This window comes from Salmo trutta, chromosome 19, assembly GCF_901001165.1.
Source record: "Salmo trutta chromosome 19, fSalTru1.1, whole genome shotgun sequence".
In the NCBI taxonomy this organism is placed as follows: Eukaryota; Metazoa; Chordata; class Actinopteri; order Salmoniformes; family Salmonidae; genus Salmo; species Salmo trutta.
Genome location: NC_042975.1, coordinates 22,131,293 through 22,146,318, shown reverse-complemented (window position 1 = coordinate 22,146,318; position 15,026 = coordinate 22,131,293). Strand labels below are relative to the sequence as shown.

At 44.8% G+C, this 15,026-nt stretch overlaps 1 protein-coding gene across 1 annotated transcript in view; it reads left to right on the top strand.

Moving 5' to 3' along the window:
• The window catches only part of pknox2 (pbx/knotted 1 homeobox 2), a 114,254-nt gene that overhangs the window by 12,813 nt on the left and 86,415 nt on the right, over positions 1 to 15,026 (top strand). Inside the window, exon 2 of the mRNA XM_029700132.1 lies at positions 12,930 to 13,017. The gene's annotated coding sequence lies outside the window, so the exon portion shown is untranslated. The remainder of the gene's footprint in view (positions 1 to 12,929; positions 13,018 to 15,026) is intronic.

Here is a 15,026-nt window from a genome sequence, read left to right as displayed (position 1 = left end):
ACGTCTATATAGCTCAGGCTGGAGCTACTTCTGTAGAGCTGGAGCTACTTCTATAGAGCTGGAGCTGGAGCTACTTCTATAAAGCTGGAGCTGGAGCTACTTCTATAGAGCTGGAGCTACTTCTATAGAGCTGGAGCTACTTCTATAGAGCTGGAGCTACTTGAGATTGGAGCTACTTCTATAGAGCTGAGGCTGTAGCTAGTTCTGTAGAGCTGAGGCTGTAGCTACTTCTATAGAGCTGAAGCTAGAGCTATGTCTATAGAGCTGAGGCTGGAGCTACTTCTACAGAGCTGAGGCTGGAGCTACTTCTACAGAGCTGAGGCTGGAGCTACTTCTACAGAGCTGAGGCTGGAGCTACTTCTATAGAGCTGGGGCTGGAGCTACTTCTATGGAGCTGGAGCTGGAGCTACTTTTTAGAGCTGGGACTGGAGCTACTTAATAGAGCTAGAGCTACTTCTATAGAGCTAGAGCTGGAGCTACTTCTATAGAGCTGGTGCTGGAGCTACTTCTGTAGAGCTGAGGCTGGAGCTACTTCTATAGAACTGAGTCTGGATCTACGTCTATAGAGCTGAGGCTGGAGCTCCTTCTGTAGAGCTGGGGCTGGAGCTCCGTCTGTAGAGCTGAGGCTGGAGCTACTTCTATAGAGCTGGAGCTGGAGCTACTTTTATAGAGCTGGAGCTTCTTCTATAGAGCTGAGGCTGTAGCTTCTTCTATAGAGCTAGGGCTGGAGCTACTTCTATAGAGCTGAGGCTGTAGCTTCTTCTATAGAGCTAGGGCTGGAGCTACTTCTATAGAGCTGAGGCTGGACCTACGTCTATAGAGCTGAGGCTGGAGCTATTTAAATAGAGCTGGGGCTGGAGCTACTTCTATAGGGCTGGAGATGAAGCTACTTCTATATAGTTGAGTCTGGAGCTGCTTCTATAGAGCTTGGGCTGGAAATACCTCTATAGAGCTGAGGCTTCAGCTACCTCTATAGAGCTTAGGCTGGAGCTACTTCTATAGAGCTGAGGCTGGAGCTACTTCTATAGAGCTGAGCCTGGAGCAACTTCTATAGAGCTGAGGCTGGAGCTACTTCTATGGAGCTGAGGCTTCAGCTACTTCTATAGAGCTGAGGCTGGAGCTACTGCTATAGAGCTGGGGCTACTTCTATAGAGCTGAGATTGGAGCTACTTCTATAGAGCTGAGGCTGTAGCTACTTCTATAGAGCTGAAGCTAGAGCTACGTCTATAGAGCTGAGACTGGAGCTACTTCTATAGAGCTGAGGCTGGAGCTACTTCTATACAGCTGAGGTTGGAGCTACTTCTATAGAGCTGAAGCTGGAGTTACTTCTATAGAGCTGGGGCTGGAGCTACTTCTATGGAGCTGGAGCTGGAGCTACTTCTATAGAGCTGGGACTGGAGCTACTTAATAGAGCTGGAGCTACTTCTATAGAGCTGAGGCTGGAGCTACTTCTGTAGAGCTGAGTCTGGAGCTACTTCTATAGAGCTGGAGCTACTTCTATAGAGCTGAGGCTGGAGCTACTTCTATAGCGCTTGGGCTGGAACTACCTCTATAGAGCTGAGGCTTCAGCTACCTCTATAGAGCTGAGGCTTCAGCTACTTCTATAGAGCTGAGGCTGGAGCTACTTCTATAGAGCTGAGGCTGGAGCTACTTCTATAGAGCTGAGGCTGGAGCTACTTCTATGGAGCTGAGGCTGGAGCTACTTCTATAGAGCTGAGGCTGGAGCTACTTCTATAGAGCTGAGGCTGGAGCTACTTCTATAGAGCTGGGTCTGGAGCTACTTCTATAGAACTGGGGCTGGAGCTACGTCTATATAGCTCAGGCTGGAGCTACTTCTGTAGCACTGGAGCTGGAGCTACTTCTATAGAGCTGGAGCTACTTCTATAAAGCTGAGATTGGAGCTACTTCTATAGAGCTGAGGCTGTAGCTACTTCTATAGAGCTGAGGCTGTAGCTACTTCTATAGAGCTGAAGCTAGAGCTATGTCTATAGAGCTGAGGCTGGAGCTACTTCTACAGAGCTGAGGCTGGAGCTACTTCTACAGAGCTGAGGCTGGAGCTACTTCTATAGAGCTGAGGTTAGAGCTACTTCTATAGAGCTGAGACTGGACCTACGTCTATAGAACTGAGGCTGGAGCTACTTAAATAGAGCTGGGGCTGGAGCTACTTCTATAGAGCTGGAGATGAAGCTACTTCTATATAGCTGAGTCTGGAGCTACTTCTATAGAGCTGGAGCTACTTCTATAGAGCTTGTGCTGGAACTACTTCTATGGAGCTGATGCTGGAGCTACTTCTATGGAGCTGAGGCTGGAGCTACTTCTATAGAACTGGGTCTGGAGCTACGTCTATATAGCTCAGGCTGGAGCTACTTCTGTAGAGCTGGAGCTACTTCTATAGAGCTGAGTCTTCAGCTACTTCTATAGAGCTGGAGCTGGAGCTACTTCTATAGAGCTGGAGATACTTCTATAGAGCTGAGATTGGAGCTACTTCTGTAGAGCTGTGGCTGTAGCTACTTCTATAGAGCTGAGGCTGTAGCTAATTCTATAGAGCTGAAGCTAGAGCTATGTCTATAGAGCTGAGGCCGGTCTACTTCTACAGAGCTGAGGCTGGAGCTACTTCTACAGAGCTGAGGTTGGAGCTACTTCTATAGAGCTGAAGCTGGAGTCACTTCTATAGAGCTGGGGTTGGACCTACTTCTATGGAGCTGAGGCTGGAGCTACTTCTATAGAGCTGAGGTTGGAGCTACTTCTATAGAGCTGAGGCTGGACCTACGTCTATAGAACTGAGGCTGGAGCTACTTAAATAGAGCTGGGGCTGGAGCTACTTCTATAGAGCTGGAGATGAAGCTACTTCTATATAGCTGAGTCTGGAGCTCCTTCTATAGAGCTGGAGCTACTTCTATAGAGCTGAGGCTGGAGCTACTTCTATAGAGCTTGGGCTGGAACTACTTCTATGGAGCTGATGCTGGAGCTACTTCTATGGAGCTGAGGCTGGAGCTACTTCTATAGAACTGGGTCTGGAGCAACGTCTATATAGCTCAGGCTGGAGCTACTTCTGTAGAGCTGGAGCTACTTCTATAGAGCTGAGTCTTCAGCTACTTCTATAGAGCTGGAGCTGGAGCTACTTCTATAGAGCTGGAGCTACTTCTATAGAGCTGAGATTGGAGCTACTTCTACAGAGCTGAGGCTGGAGCTACTTCTATAGAGCTGAAGCTGGAGATACTTCTATAGAGCTGGGGCTGGACCTACTTCTATGGAGCTGGAGCTGGAGCTACTTCTATAGAGCTGGGACTGGATCTAATTAATAGAGCTGGAGCTACTTCTATAGAGCTAGAGCTGGAGCTACTTCTATAGAGCTGGGACTGGAGCTAATTAATAGAGCTTGAGCTACTTCTATAGAGCTAGAGCTGGAGCAACCTCTATAGAGCTGGGGCTGGAGCTACTTCTGTAGAGCTGAGGCTGGAGCTACTTCTGTAGAGCTGGGGCTGGAGCTACTTCTATAGAGCTGAGGCTAGAGCTATGTCTATAGAGCTAAGGCTGGAGCTTCTTCTATAGAGCTTGGGCTGGAACTACATCTATAAAGCTGAGGCTTCAGCTACCTCTATAGAGCTGAGGCTGGAGCTACTTCTATGGAGCTGAGGCTGGAGCTACTTCTATGGAGCTGAGGCTGGAGCTACTTCTATGGAGCTGAGGCTGGAGCTACTTCTATGGAGCTGAGGCTGGAGCTACTTCTATAGAGCTGAGTCTGGAGCTACTTCTATGGAGCTGAGGCTGGAGCTACTTCTGTGGAGCTGAGGCTGGATCTACTTATATAAAGTGTAGACTGGGGGACTTGGGCCTGGTACTCAGATCTGGTGTTAGCAAAAGAGCAGATGATGCGCTATTGGTTTCCCCACTAGACCCGTGGGGGCCTGAGGAGCATGGTTCAGGTCATACGAGTTATGTGTGCTAGCTAGAGAGCTCCTTCAGTTTTATTAGATTGGGGAGGGTGATGGAATAGCATAAACTGCATGGACGTGTTACGACTTGTCATATCGAGTAGCATTTTAAACACATTTTCATGTCGTGAAATAGTATTGACAAAGATTGTAAAATGGACATGTACCATTGGGCACTGCTAGGTTGAGTTTGGTCTTACTGGCCAAAGGGCCTTAGTTATCGCTAGTGTAAACAACATTGCTAAACACTAGTTTGTGTAATGTTTTAGTGCTAATCGTATGTAATATAACGTTTTCTAGAATCAAACCATTTGGAAAATATTGAATGGAAGATGGAAGTAATTTAGAGTTGCAGTGCATTAGGACAAACTGACGAACCAGTGACCACACCACAAAGTTCATATCTCTTCAATGTTACTTTCAAATGTTCTGTCTCTGTACTTCCTTTTGCTTTACCCTTTACATCTCCCACCACTGAATATAAAGGTAGCAATTTGCTAACGCTTTAGTAGGAATCACATTGTATATGCTAATTTTATATTCATAGCTAAGTTATTAGGTATTATTGGCAATTTATCAGTGTTTTCTTATTCACACACTGAATAAATGCCTAATTAGCAAACATACCTACAGTGAGGGGAAAAAAGTATTTGATCCCCTGCTGATTTTGTACGTTTGCCCGCTGACAAAGAAATGATCAGTCTATAATTTTAATGGTAGGTTTATTTGAACAGTGAGAGACAGAATAACAACAAAAAAATCCAGAAAAACGCAGGTCAAAAATGTTATAAATTTATTTCCATTTTAATGAGGGAAATAAGTATTTGATCCCCTCTCAATCAGAAAGATTTCTGGCTCCCAGGTGTCTTTTATACAGGTAACGAGCTGAGATTAGGAGCACACTCTTAAAGGGAGTGCTCCTAATCTCAGTTTGTTACCTGTATAAAAGACACCTGTCCACAGAAGCAATCAATCAATCAGATTCCAAACTCTCCACCATGGCCAAGACCAAATAGCTCTCCAAGGATGTCAGGGACAAGATTGTAGACCTACACAAGGCTGGAATGAGCTATAGGACCATCGCCAAGCAGCTTGGTGAGAAGGTGACAACAGTTGGTGCGATTAATCGCAAATGGAAGAAACACAAAAGAACTGTCAATCTCCCTCGGCCTGGGGCTCCATGCAAGATCTCACCTCCTGGAGTTGCAATGATCATGAGAACGGTGAGGAATCAGCCCAGACCTACACGGGAGGATCTTGTCAATGATCTCAAGGCAGCTGGGACCATAGTCACCAAGAAAACAATTGGTAACACACTACGCCGTGAATGACTGAAATCCTGTAGCGCCCGCAAGGTCCCCCTGCTCAAGAAAGCACATATACATGCCCGTCTGAAGTTTGCCAATGAACATCTGAATCATTCAGAGGACAACTGGGTGAAAGTGTTGTGGTCAGATGAGACCAAAAGGGAGCTCTTTGGCATCAACTCAACTCACCGTGTTTGGAGGAGGAGGAATGCTGCCTATGACCCCAAGAACACCATCCCCACCGTCAAACATGGAGGTGGAAACATTATGCTTTGGGCGTGTTTTTCTGCTAAGGGGACAGACAACTTCACCGCATCAAAGGGATGATGGACGGGGCCATGTACCGTCAAATCTTGGGTGAGAACCTCCTTCCCTCAGCCATGACATTGAGAATGGGTCGTGGATGGGTATTCCAGCATGACAATGACCCAAAACACACTGCCAAGGCAACAAAGGAGTGGCTTAAGAAGAAGCACATTAAGGTCCTGGATTGGCCTAGCCAGTCTCCAGACCTTAATCCCATAGAAAATCTGTGGAGTGAGCTGAAGGTTCGAGTTGCCAAATGTCAGCCTCGAAACCTTAATGACTTGGAGAAGATCTGCAAAGAGGAGTGGGACAAAATCCCTCCTGAGATGTGTGCAAACCTGGTGGCCAACTACAAGAAACGTCTGACCTCTGTGATTGCCAACAAGGGTTTTGCCACCAAGTACTAAGTCATGTTTTGCAGAGGGGTCAAATACTTATTTCCCTCATTAAAATGCAAATCATTTTCTAACATTTTTGACGTGTTTTTCTGGATTTTTTTGTTGTTATTCTGTCTCTCACTGTTCAAATAAACCTACCATTAAAATGATAGACTGATCATTTCTTTGTAAGTGGGCAAATGTACAAAATCAGCAGGGGATCAAATAATTTTTTCCCTCACTGTATGTATAAACTGCAAATTAGTGACTATGTGATCCTATATCAAAGTGTTAGGTTTAAAGATTTGTTGGATAAAGTTTATTTAGTTGACTGCAAGGTTAAATAAAAACAAATATCTGCCCATCACAGAGATAGAAGTAGCTATTTGGAATCACTGAATAATTTACAAACATTGAACAAACGTTACTTCCATGACCATGATGCAAAGAATCAATTGCCGATACAGGAGAAGCATGTCAGTTTTAAATGGATTGAATGTGTTTTCAGGGCTTTATGAAGAGGATAAGATGTATAGAGTGAAAGAGGTAGATTTTGTTTTGGTATTTCCTTTTTTTTTTATCCAACCTGACTCATCACTTTGCTCAGGGATATTTATAGCCAGTTATTTCCTTTTCCTGTTTGGCTTTCCCCCTGTTTACTCATGAGGAGAGGAGTGAAACATTCTTCTTCTGTCAGATCTGACTGGAGCAGAGGGGAAATCTATGTTTGAAATAATCAAGTGACACGACAGTGTAGCAGTGACTAATAAAAAGTACAACGACAATGGCTACAACGACAATTACCTTTTTTTTTTACTCAACTTGGTTTATCTTGAGTATTGTTCAGGTTGAACTAAATGGATTATGTAGTATGTGTTGTATGGTGTTCACCCGCATTTGTGAGAGTACAATTGTGGGTGTAAAGTATGGATGTATAGTATATGGATCAGTGTGTGTGTGTGTTTGTATATGCATGTGTGTATTGTGTTGTGTGTGCATGTACGGGTGGATAGGGTGTCGTTCGGTGTTTGTATTATGTGTGTTTATGTCGGTGTGTGTCCCGTGCTTTGTCTGCTACAGCTGCCTATATCAGCTGCTTGCTCGTTAAACGTTGGGTTTAAACCCCTCGTGACACCATGCAGTGTCCTGTTACCCCTATGGGAATACCTACCATTGTCATCCAAAGCTTCCTTAACTCCCTGGAATTCTACAGTTGTTATCCTTAAACAACAGTCTTAGCCATACTGACCTGATAGTAGGCCTAGTCCCAAATGTTGAGCTTAGAATAACTTCTAAACATGCAAATGTATTCTATGCTATTCCAAATGTTAAGTACATAGTCTGTGTTTCAAAAGAACCCCGAAAACTGTGTGATGGTGAAAGAGGAAATAGTTTGCACTGTAAGGGTTCTTTCTGTCAAAATGCTTGATTACTGCTATTGATTATGGCCAAAATATGTTCCCTCCCTGAAATAATCATCACCTAAATAGTTAATGTGATATGACATTTTGAAAAGTGGTATGTATTATGGGGCCCTGGTATGTATTATTTTTTTTTTAAGACAATGGAAAGAGATTAATTGTTAATGTATAGGCTTCCCTGTAGCTCAGTTGGTAGAGCAAACCAGGGTTGTGGGTTCGATTCCCACGGGGGGCTAGCACAGAAAAAAAAAATGTATGATATGTATGAAATTGTATGAAATGTATGCATTCACTACTGTAAGTCGCTCTGGATAAGAGCGTCTGCAAAATGTAAAAATGTAAAAATGTTTATACTGTAAATGTGGAAGTACCATTCTGTGTTTCTTATTGCACCCGATAGATGGCTAAATTACCTCACTTCCTGTTTGGCCAGAATAAAGAAACTTTTATAATTGTACATCCTACTTGACAGTGATCTGTGTGATATTCTGGTGTACAGCTGTAAGGCATGGCAGAAGATTTAGGTCCCATTGTGTGTGTGCAGATACCACTGTAAGGATTTTATATTGAATTCATTCTATAGATACAGATGCATTCAGTTTGGTGTTTGTTGCAAGCATGGGGGGGTCAAGTTTATGCATTGGGTTTTTGAGTTTGGGTGCATGTGCTACAGAACTCAGCATTATACAAAATGAATTAGCTTCTTCATGCCCTGCGTCTTAGTGTAGAACAACCAAGCTAACTTTTCTTGTTTTATGGAAATTAAATTATGGCATAATGCCACTTTCGTTATTAGAACAGAGAGACTGTGCATATGAATCAGTCTACTGTTGTCATAGTAACATGAAGCGATAAACCTTGGAGCAGCTGTTGTTATGGCAGGCTTTGAACAGCTGGGGGGCTATTGCTGGCAAGGGGTTGTGGGAAATGAGTCCTTTGGTCCTCCCTGCTCACCTTGACCTCCCTCCTTTTCCGAAGAGGAGAGTTTGGGGATCTTAAAGGGGTCCATCTGGAATATTCCACTCTGTACTGAGTCTGTGTATGGTTATAGGATATTTATTGAACATTCAGAATGCATAATAATGCTATCTTCTCTGAACATGTTTGACTGAAACTATAACAAACTACGTACTCCACAAAATGAATGGTAAAAAAAAGTGGAGCAAATGAGCTGGATTGTCTCGTAACATGGGGCCGCAAATGAGTTTGAAGCATTCGAATGCATCTCGTTATTCGAGAGCAAATATTGTACATGGCCGCGATAAAAACTCACTCGCAGGAAGCACAACTTGTCCAATTCCTTCAGCATTAATCAAGTCAAAGCGTAACCTGAGAGCAGCACCCCATCCTCCCACTGTTCGCTTTAATGAAGAATTCCTCGACTGGGGGACAGTGCATGTGTGTGTGAGCATGTGTGCTAGGCCTGCTCGCATGAGGCGACGTGCCAGACTCCTTGAGACTCTGAGACCGAGACAGTGACTGAATGTGAGAAAAATCAAACACCCCACCTCCCCCTCTCCCAAGTCAGGCAGGCCCACTCTCTTCTCTCCATGTCTGTTTAGGGGCCTAGCCAGCCAGCCAGGCTGACAGACCTTAGTGGGGCTGGTGTGGTGGTCTGCTGCTGCAGGAATGCTAATGCTTCCTGCTTCCTCTGTGGTTTGTGAGAAACACGGTGATTAGCCCTCCAGCCCCCCAGGGGGAGCCTCTGCTGCTTCGGCCCCACTCTAATTCACTTTGACGTCAACAGGAAGGCCGGTCCAGGGCCCCAGGGGGGTCGTCCTGGAGGAAGACTGGGGGGACTCTTGGGCCTGGGCAGGCCAGGCGGCTGAGCGGCCAGAGAGGAAGGCCACTGCTGGCCCTGGAGCTTAGGGGAGGGTTCGAGAGGGATTACAGACCAGGCTAAAATGTTTTCTTTGTAGCTGGAGGAAACCTGAGAAATGCCTCCCCTTCAACCCCCCCAATCTTCCTTCGGTGACACAGTAGTGTTGGTGAAGTGAACAACCCAGGCTAGAGGCTACATCCTAATTTTATTTAAAAAAGCCTCATCTCCTTTCATGAGCATTGGTCTGAAATGAGTTTATACATTGAACCTAAATGGTATATGGTGGAATCCAGTTCTATCCAGTTCTATCTAGTTCTTTCACTTGTTAGTGGTCTTGCAGTAAAGTAAACAAAGAAGCCATGTAACTGCTACAGTCTGTACATCCATCCTCCCCCTGTCTGTTATATCTCCAGTCTTCAAGCTCCCTAGCCTGTACCTCACACAGTCCTCATTGAGCCATCTTCAGAGTTCGCTCTGCTAGGTGACCTAAACTGGGATATGCTTAACACCCTGGCCGTCCTACAATCTAAGCTAGATGCCCTAAATCTCACACAAATTATCAAGGAACCCACCAGGTACAACCCTAAATCCATAAACATAGATATTATCCTGACCAACTTGCCCTCCAAATACACCTCTGCTGTTTTCAATCAGGATGTTTTAAAAAAAAAAGTTTTTTATTTGATGATATTTGATGATGATATGCAAGTAGAGATACTGGTGTGCAAAAGAGCAGAAAAGTAAATAAAAACAATATGGGGATGAGGTAGGTAGATTGGGTGGGCTATTTACAGATGGACTATGTACAGCTGCAGCGATCGGTTACTTGCTCAGATAGCTGATATTTAAAGTTAGTGAGGGAAATATAAGTCTCCAGCTTCAGCAATTTTTGCAATTCGTTCCAGTCACTGGTAGCAGAGAACTGGATGGACAGGCGGCCAAAGGAGGTGTTGGCTTTGGGGATGACCAGTGAGATATACCTGCTGGAGCGCGTGCCAGGGGTGGGTATTGTTATCGTGACCAGTGAGCTGAGATAAGGCGGAGCTTTACCTAGCATAGACTTATAGATGACCTGGAGCCAGTGGGTCTGGCGACGAATATGTAGCGAGGGCCAGCCGACTAGAGCATACAGGTCACAGTGGTAGTATAAGGGGCTTTGGTAACAAAACAGATGGCACTGTGATAGACTGCATCCAGTTTGCTGAGTAGAGTATTGGAAGCTATTTTGTAGATGACATCGCCAAAGTCGAGGATCGGTAGGATAGTCAGTTTTACTAGGGTAAGTTTGGCGGCGTGAGTGAAGGAGGCTTTGTTGCGAAATAGAAAGCCGATTCTAGATTTGATTTTGGATTGGAGATGTTTAATATGAGTTTTGAAGGAGAGTTTACAGTCTAGCCAGACACCTAGGTATTTGTAGTTGTCCACATATTCTAGGTCAGAACCGTCCAGGGTAGTGATGCTTGTCGGGCGGGCGGGTGCGGGCAGCGAACGGTTGAAAAGCATGCATTTGGTTTTACTAGTGTTTAAGAGCAGTTGGAGGCCACGGAAGGAGTGTTGTATGGCATTGAAGCTTGTTTGGAGGTTAGTTAACACGGTGTCCAAAGAAGGGCCAGATGTATACAGAATGGTATACATCTGGCCTACCTGGTTAAATAAAGGTGAAATAAAAATAAATACAGGTCTTGGTAAACGTGGGGTGTTCAGAGCTCCGGTGTTAGCCGGTAGCTGCTGGAGTTGCTAGCCTACCGGGAGGACCACCACACTCCCACTGACAGGAGACACGACTAGCCGGTCAAGCGAAAGATCATGTGCCCAACCCTAAATGGATGATTGAACTTAAATCTGTTACATGTGCACATTAACTGACTGCACTGCACCATAACTCCTTGAAACTTGCGGAGTCCAAGAGCTTATGGAAGTACTAGGCACAAAGGAGTTTATCTCACAGAGACAAAGAGTCCTTGTAGCCAAGAAATTCTATATTCAACATACACTGCTCAAAAAAATAAAGGGAACACTTAAACAACACAATGTAACTCCAAGTCAATCACACTTCTGTGAAATCAAACTGTCCACTTAGGAAGCAACACTGATTGACAATAAAATTCACATGCTGTTGTGCAAATGGAATAGACAACAGGTGGAAATTATAGGCAATTAGCAAGACACCCCCAATAAAGGAGTGGTTCTGCAGGTGGGGACCACAGACCACTTCTCAGTTCCTATGCTTCCTGGCTGATGTTTTGGTCACTTTTGAATGCTGGTGGTGCTTTCACTCTAGTGGTAGCATGAGACGGAGTCTACAACCCACACAAATGGCTCAGGTAGTGCAGCTCATCCAGGATGGCATATCAACGCGAGCTGTGGCAAGAAGGTTTGCTGTGTCTGTCAGCGTAGTGTCCAGAGCATGGAGGTGCTACCAGGAGACAGGCCAGTACATCAGGAGACGTGGAGGAGGCCGTAGGAGGGCAACAACCCAGCAGCAGGACCGCTACCTCCGCCTTTGTGCAAGGAGGAGCAGGATGAGCACTGCCAGAGCCCTGCAAAATGACCTCCAGCAGGCCACAAATGTGCATGTGTCTGCTCAAACGGTCAGAAACAGACTCCATGAGGGTGGTATGGGGGCCCGACGTCCACAGGTGGGGGTTGTGCTTACAGCCCAACACCGTGCAGGACATTTGGCATTTGCCAGAGAACACCAAGATTGGCAAATTCGCCACTGGCGCCCTGTGCTCTTCACAGATGAAAGCAGGTTCACACTGAGCACGTGACAGACGTGACAGAGTCTGGAGACGCCGTGGAGAACGTTCTGCTGCTTGCAACATCCTCCAGCATGACCGTTTGGCGGTGGGTCAGTCATGGTGTGGGGTGGCTTTTCTTTGGGGGGCCGCACAGCCCTCCATGTGCTCGCCAGAGGTAGCCTGACTGCCATTAGGTACCGAGATGAGATCCTCAGACCCCTTGTGAGACCATATGCTGGTGCAGTTGGCCCTGGGTTCCTCCTAATGCAAGACAATGCTAGACCTCATGTGGCTGGAGTGTGTCAGCAGTTCCTGCAAGAGGAAGGCATTGATGCTATGGACTGGCCCGCCCGTTCCCCAGACCTGAATCCAATTGAGCACATCTGGGACATCATGTCTCGCTCCATCCACCAATGCCACGTTGCACCACAGGCTGTCCAGGAGTTGGCGGATGCTTTAGTCCAGGTCTGGGAGGAGATCCCTCAGGAGACCATCCGCCACCTCATCAGGAGCATGCCCAGGCGTTGTAGGGAGGTCATATAGGCACGTGGAGGCCACACACACTACTGAGCCTCATTTTGACTTGTTTTAAGGACATTACATCAAAGTTGGATCAGCCTGTAGTGTGGTTTTCCACTTTAATTTTGCGTGTGACTCCAAATCCAGACCTCCATGGGTTGATAAATTGGATTTCCATTGATTATTTTTGTGTGATTTTGTTGTCAGCACATTCAACTATGTAAAGAAAAAAGTATTTAATAAGATTATTTCTTTCATTCAGATCTAGGATGTGTTGTTTAAGTGTTCCCTTTATTTTTTTGAGCAGTATATTTACACACATAATATGAGGGTATTTTCATGACAGTACTGTAAAGATAAGAAATATCCCTGGACCACTATCATTGCAAAATTACAATAAAATGCTTTGCTTACTCATGTGTACAGTATGTGGGATATACTGTATGTTAAAAAGTGGCTTTATACATGTGTACTCACACAACAATATTTCCTGTTTTGTAGACTTTGTGTGGAGGACCGGACACTAAGGCGTGGAAGAGCAGACAACGACAACATTGACTACTGCTTCGTTGCAGAGGGCAAACTAACTGTAAGTTTTTCCATCACCTTTTCACAGTCCTGAAATAGGGAAGTAATGGCTCGGACACACCAATAGTGTTTGCCTGCCAAGAGTACTTAGGACCTCTGAACAGAGTGCCAGATGTAATTTGCGAACCGATTGCAAACCAATTTTACATGTACACTGAACAAAAATGTAAAAGCAACATGTAAAGTGTTGGTTCCCATGTTTCTTGAGCTGGAATAAAAGATCCCAGAAATGTTCCATATGCACAAAAAGCTTATTTCTCTAAAATGTTTAACACAAATGTGTTTACATCCTGGTTGTTTGGTGTGGCATATCAAGAAGTTGATTAAACAGCATGATCATTACAGAGGTGCACCTTGTGCTGGGGACAATAAATGGCCACTCTAAAATGTGAAGTTTTGTCACATAACACAATGCCACATATGTCTCAAGTTTTGAGGGAGCGTGCAATTGGCATGCGGACTGCAGGAATATCCACCAAACCTGTTGCCAGATAATTGAATGTTCATTTCTCTACCATAAGCTGCCTCCAATGTTGATTTAGAGGCGAGCGGATTGTGGGTTTGTGTGGGCAAGAGGTTTGCTGATGTCAACGTTGTGAACAGAGTGCACCATGGTGGCGGTGGGGTTATGGTATGGGCATGCATAAGCCTCGGACAATTGCATTTTATCAATGGCAATTTGAATGCACAGAGATACCGTAACGAGGTCCTGAGGTCCATTGTCGGGCCATTTATCCGCCTCCATCACCTCATGTTTCAGCATGATAATGCACAGCACCATGTCGCAAGGATCTGTACACAGTTTCTTGAAGCTAAAAATGTCCCAGTTCTTCCACAGCCTGCATACTCACCAGACAGTCACTCTTTGAGCATATTTGGGATGCTCTGGATCGACGTGTATGGCACCGTGTTCCAGTTCCCGCCAATATCCAGCAACTTTGCACAGCCTCTGAAGAGGAGTGGGACAACATTCCACAGGCCACAATCAACAGCCTGATCAACTATGCGAAGGAGATGTGTCTCGCTGCATGAGGCAAATGGTGGTCACACCAGATACTGACTGGTTTTCTGATCCACGCCCTGAATGTTTTTAAGGTATCTATGCACAACAGATACATATCTGTATTCCCAGTCATGTGAAATCCATAGATTAGGGCCTAATGAATTTAAATGGACTGATTTCCTTATATGAACTGTAACTCAGTAACAGCTTCGAAATTGTTTTGTTGCATGATGCATACATTTTTGTTCAGTATAGAATCTCATGAAAATGTTGTTAGAAAAATGAGATCCACATTAGGTGCAATGTGTGTGACCCTTAACTCTTGAAGTCTTCTTCATTAAAGTTGATGTTTACATACTGTATGTTTGTTTACAGCACCATTAGAGAAGAGGTTTATTTAGCAGGGCCTAAGTGTAGTGTTTAGACATGTGTTGTATATGCATGACTAACATCTGTTACATCTAATTCTGTTGAACTGCCTCTTCCGATCCAACTGCAAGTGTTTTTATCTTCCATGATAAAGGCTAAGACTAAGAGCACACGATTAATTGTAACTCCTACCTTAAACAAACTGCCATGCAAGAGTAGTTCAATCTCTTTGATTTACTCAACTCCTTCGTGGTTCGGTTGAGGTAGCACAACATCAATCATTTAAGGCCTCGTCCTAATTTCGACGGCTAAATTGTATTTCCAAATTGGACTTTTTAAGTTGTCTTTACTTCTCACAGGGAGTTCATTTCCCAAAGTTTGGATGCTGCCTTTTCCCATCTTGTTTTTAATAGCAGTTAGATTCACTCTAAAAAACACTATTTATGTCTTTAATGGCTGAGCGGGCCAGGATGGAATTGACTGGAGTTGACGAGTTCTAAGTGAAGCTGTGGGGGGAGTTCGAGACGAGGGCTTTACCATGACACTATAATGACAGACAGCAGTGAGGTGAACTCATTTTTATCAAGGGGGGAATAGGATGAGAAGGGAGGGTGGAGGGCAGAAAGAGAGGGAAGTCT